Source organism: Ostrea edulis, chromosome 1 (assembly GCF_947568905.1).
Source record: "Ostrea edulis chromosome 1, xbOstEdul1.1, whole genome shotgun sequence".
NCBI classification, from domain to species: domain Eukaryota; kingdom Metazoa; phylum Mollusca; class Bivalvia; order Ostreida; family Ostreidae; genus Ostrea; species Ostrea edulis.
In genome coordinates this window covers 46,962,754-46,967,086 of record NC_079164.1, presented here as the reverse complement: position 1 = coordinate 46,967,086, position 4,333 = coordinate 46,962,754, and positions in this window count along the sequence as shown.

Sequence of the window (4,333 nt, the reverse complement as noted above, 5' to 3'; positions counted from 1 at the left end):
CTTACTTTATTCTGTAAACACAGGATGATGTTTTTGAATGATTTTTTTCCAGGGAGGTGGCCCTTGACTTGGATCATAATTCTCTTTATCTCTTGGTTAAGGAGGTATACTACAACTTCATAATGACTGACTTTCTTGTAAAAAATGAAAATATAAATATCAGCAATATTTATATATTCCTTTTAAATTTGATCGCCTAACTGGGTATCTCAGTCAGTTAACATGTCGACTGCTGTTCTGTAGATTGTGGGTTTGAGTCCAGCAAGGGTTTTAAATTTTCTTTATATTACTTTTTATTAAAACTGCATATTTTGGCTAAATAAAGTAAATTTGAAAGTTTTCAAATTTCAAATTATTATTGTACATATTCTCTACTTTTCATTCATATCATCTTTGGTGTGTTATTCCCCCTTAAAAGTGACCGCATTTCGGTGGATTCTTCAGAGTGTAGTTATATGACAGGGCTTTTCCCTTTCCCAGTCCTTTTTGGTTCTCTCAGGCATATATTTAATCAACTACACAGTAAAAGGTGAAGATAATGAACAGTGATCAATCTCATAACTCCTTTAAGGAATACAAAATAGAGAGTTGGGCAAACACAGACTCCTGGATATACCAGAGGTGGGATCAGGTGCGTAGAAGGAGTAAGCATCCCCTGTCGACCGGTCACACCCGATGTGAGCCCTATACCTTGATCAGGTAAACAAGAGCAATCCGTAGTCAAAATCAGTGTGCCAAGAATGGCTTAACAATCGGTATGAAACACTTCAGACAGCATTTGACCCCAAGATAGGTTGTATTGGCAAATTAGATCATTATAACGACCATAGAATTTGCGAAATGCTGACTTTAAAGTATACTGTCGAAACCCCTGTAACATCAACTTGTTTGTCAGTAGCCTGCCTCGATTTGACAAGAGGCCCATGGGCCACATCACTCACCTGAGTCACCTTGACCTATATTGATTTTCCCTTGTATATATTCGCATGTAAAACTTTTATCCCTATTGTGGCCCCACCCTACCCCTGGGGACTATAATTTTAACAAACTCGAATTTGCACCATGTCAGGAAGCTTTCATGTAAATGTTAACTTCTGGCCCAATGGTTCTTGAGAAGGAGATTTTGAAAGATTTTTCCTATATATTTGTATGTAAAACTTTGATTCCCTATTGTGGCCCCATCCTACCCCCGGGGTCATGATTTTAACAAACTTGAATCTGCAGAAGTCGGAAAGCTTTCATGTAAATCTATTTTCCTGGCCCAGTAGTTCTTGAGAAGATTTTTAAAGATTTTACCTATATATTGGCATGTAAAATTTTAATTCCTTATTGTGGCATCATCCTTCCCTCTAGGGTTATGATTTTAACAAACTTGAATCTGCATTATATCTGGAAACTTTCATGTAAATTTCAGCTCTTCTGGCCCAGTGGTTCTTGAGAAGATTTTTAAATGACTCCACCCTATTTTTGCATTTTTGTGATTATCTCCCCTTTGAACGGTACATGGCCCTTCATATGAACAAACTTGGAAGCCCTTCACCCAAAGATGCTTTTTGTTAAGTTAGGTTGAAGTTGGCCCAGTGGTTCTGGAGAAGAAGTCGAAAATGTAAAAAGTTTACAGATGACCAGACGACGTACAACAGGCAATCAAGAAAGCTCACTTGATCTTTCAGCTCAGGTGAGTTAAAAAAAAAAATGGTCATACACAGAACAAGTTCTTGCATATGGAATCACTTGAGATATATAAAAACCATATGCAGGTGATAATGGAATAGATATGGGAAGTTGACGATGGAGAAGCTAAAGTAATCCCGTTTGTCATAAAGTTGAGTTGTTAGTTTGTCTTTACTATTTATTTTCAATAATATAATATAAAATAAATAAAGTAAAACAGTGTAAAAATGTTGCTTGAGTATTAAATATTTGCTGAATTTTGATGTACACTATTTATCTGACATTGCAGCGATTCGTACCAATTGCTTTTCATTGTGTGCCCTAGATACTCAGTTAACTTATCAAAAATAGCATTTTATCAAACAGTGCTGTATGATATTCAGCAAATATTTGACAAGTCAACATGTGTAACTGAAAGCGAAACTGATTCATAAATTCATGCTTCAGATATTATAATTTTTGTCCAAAAAAAAAAAACCAAAAAAAAAAAGAAAATCACAATAAATCATTTTCCAGTAAGTTTTGCTTAAATGTATTTCAGGTTAATTAATGATGTATGCAATAGCATTTGAATTGATTTAAACCACAACAGACCTAATTGTATCCACTGGATGAAATAGAATCTTTTAGTGACTGAAAAAGCCAAGGAGAAATCGATGGTCATAAATGGGCAATTAATCTAAATCAGCGCAGACCATATTCATTCACCGGATAAATCTTAACAGATTCTTCCATTCAGCATTATATGTACATGTCCAGCAGAACAGTCAATACACGAAATATTATTAGAATTATATTACGTATTATTCATTGTCTATTGTGAACTGCCCCTGCCAAGACCTATGTTTGCTTGCATTAAGCGGTTACAAAGTTGTTTTAAACAAAATGACATTTATATATAAATTGTCCCGCAGCAATTGCACATGTATCTTTGTAGTAACAGATGGCGTGAGGTCCGTCCTCTTCCTGGTCTTGACGTCCCTTCAGTTCAGTGGACTCCACCAGCAATCCATCTTTAGTGAAACGTAAAACAGTGTTTGAAAACGAGTTAACTACCATTATATCTGTGCTGGGACCTATAGCGATTCCTCTGGGAGCTCTCATAAAAACGGACGTAAACTCGTTCAGTGTTTTACCTTTGGAATCCATACAAAACAAACGATCGGAGTTTGTGTCTGTATAATAAATGCAATTAGTATCTTGGACACAGACTGACTGCACGGACAAACCCTGGCATTTAATACTTTGATGCCGACTGCCATCAAGGCTTAGCTTGTAAATATGAGAGTTACTTGCGATGTACAAATTTTCCTCAAAATAACACACCCCAAAGCATGGGAATGCTGTCGGTAGAAAGACCGGAAGCCCCAGCTCTTTATTTGGCAAGTACTTGAAATCCACCATCTGGATACCTGATGTGGTAGATACTGCGATTTTTTGTTCTCCAATTGCAGTAACATCCCATGAAGAATGTTGGAGCTTCACACAGTACCACACTTGTGAACCACTGATTGTAAATATTCGATGTCTAGTGTTGTCACATATGACGAGGGTATCTCCTAGAAAGCACATACCGGTAACACGTGGTCGTGCAGTGTGGGTCCACCGCCTCACCTGAAGTTTTTCTGCGCATTTCATTTTCTTCAGACTCTCTGGTTTAACTTTATAATTCTCTACTTTAATCAATTCAGGTATTTGTTTCAGAAAATCGACCAGTTCCTCATATTTTGTACTGTTCATGCTTATTTTTGACATTTGTTGCCGTCTGAATTTAAAGAAATCTTTTTGTTCTTCGAGTTTTGCTTTCACATGACAGTACGTCTGAAGATTTTCAGCAGTGCCTGATGATATAGCTTGCAGCTGCGCTGTAGTATTTTTCAAGACCTCGTGTCTTTCTTTAAGATGATCTATATCGCTTTGTAATTGCTCTTGCTGGCCGATTGTATCTTGTATTTGCGATTTGACACTGTCTTCAAGTTGAGCTATTTTTTCCTGAACAGCAGATTTAAATTCCTTAAAAGTTATCCATATCCTCTCCTTTTCCTTGTTAACCTCGGTGTTATTCCCCTCCATTTCACAGATGAGACCTTCTTGAATGTCGGTGAAATAGAGAAGGTTGTTTTGAAGTTTGTTTATTTGTGGCTCGGTTGGGATTTTCGTAGCTGCTTCATGAATGTCTGATGTGTTGCATTGTTTGTGGTGCAAACTTGTGCACTCCGGACAGCTCAGCATTGTATGACAAAAACAGAAGTTTGTCAAAGGGTAGCCATGTTCAGTGCATCTATCCAAATTGACACTGCTGTAAAAATCGGACGAAAAAGTAGGATCCGTTAGATCTGTAGACTCGAAATCCAACGAAGATGGAGGTGTCTCAAATGTTATCGAAACTTCATTTTCCTCGGGCAAATTTGAATTTTTCGTGAAGGAAACATCGGAATGGCATCCTTGAACGTTTGAATCAAGGCAGTCGGAGTAAGTTTTTTTAACTTGATGACCACCATGATAACAGTTAACAATATATTTTCCGCAGATGCAGCACCAAATCTCTGATTTAGAAGTAGTCTCCAGAAGACAGATAATCTGGAGAGTAGATATGCACGTTGTACTTTCATCAGAAGATGCATCCAGACTGTCGTGCGAAATGTTGTACTTGGAATGA